General features: G+C 42.2%; 1 long non-coding RNA gene across 1 annotated transcript; it reads left to right on the top strand.

The window, feature by feature from the left end:
• Positions 1 to 247: 247 nt before the first annotated feature.
• On the top strand, positions 248 to 853 carry LOC137278537 (uncharacterized). Its single transcript, XR_010956664.1, has 2 exons — positions 248 to 318; positions 767 to 853. It is a non-coding gene; the product is annotated as an uncharacterized lncRNA (long non-coding RNA).
• Positions 854 to 1200: the final 347 nt, after the last annotated feature.

Here is a 1200-nt window from a genome sequence, read left to right as displayed (position 1 = left end):
TTCAATGATTAGGGGAAAGCAAAGCGCCCTTGAGCAGTTGCTCTGGCGAATTGGATATCGGCGCTATATAAATGTCTAGTATATATATTCCGAATTGCGTGGATTGGTGGGAATGATGTAATTAACTGGACTGCGACAAAGAAACAAAATTGCATAGGTTACTAAGGAAAAAACGAGCACTGCCTGCGGAATGACTGAATAAAGATCGTCTGATATCAACTAATTATTTTTCACAGAAACCTTTGAGAACCTGAGACAGAGGAGAGATGCTGGCCAGATCAATGAAGAGGACTTCAACACATATTCCAAACATCTCAGGTGAGTGTTTCAATTTGATTTGAGTTTTATTAGAAATAGGTCATTAATCTAAGACACCGCAGCAGATATTTGTCTTCGACTTTTATTAGGCAGTCGGGTAGTCCAGTGGTTAAGGCGTTTGCTCGTCACGTCAAGAACTATTTTCGGTATTACCCTTCGTCACCTGGAACTATGTCTGTGTACACCCAGCTGTGACTGGGTACCATGCAAGGGTATGAAAGCCACCCGGCGCGCCTGGGGCTGCACGAGTTTGTATGATAACCACTGAAATTGATAATACAATTGAGTTGAGATTGGCATCCAGTGAATGAAGGAAAAACAAAATGCTCTCTGCGCATGTAGACGGGATGGACTACAGTGCTATATAGACACCCATATTACATGATAATAGCTATGGTGAGGAACTATTGACATAGTGTATTGTACAAAACCTGTTTCCTCTTTGCAGAAATCTGATGAAGTGAGAAGTACTCCTCCATGACTGAAGTCAAATGTCGTGCAAACGGAGATGCAACAAAAATAAACATTAGTTTAATGTAACACTTGTTTGTCTGTTGTAATTACATCTTTGTGTGTTGTAATTACATCTTTGTGTGTTGTAACTGGATTAAGTGTCCTATTATGCGGAGTAAACTTCAGAATTTGACATCGGTGGTATACCTCCTGTCGGGTCGGGTCGTTGTGGAGTCATTCGCAGGATGCCACATATTTATCGGGACGGTGGGGTGGTCCAGTGGTCAGTGCGGTCGTAGCCCATGGTTTGGTTCCCCAAATAGGTACAACGTGTGAAGCCCATTTCTGGTGTCCGCTGTCGTGATATTGGCAATGCTGAAATATTGGTAAAAGCGGTGAAAAACCATACACAGATATAACAGGCTGGAA

The sequence above is a fragment of the Haliotis asinina genome, chromosome 1, assembly GCF_037392515.1.
Source record: "Haliotis asinina isolate JCU_RB_2024 chromosome 1, JCU_Hal_asi_v2, whole genome shotgun sequence".
NCBI lineage: Eukaryota > Metazoa > Mollusca > Gastropoda > Lepetellida > Haliotidae > Haliotis > Haliotis asinina.
Note: the sequence above shows the minus strand (reverse complement) of the source record. Positions and strands in the feature narration are given on the sequence as shown.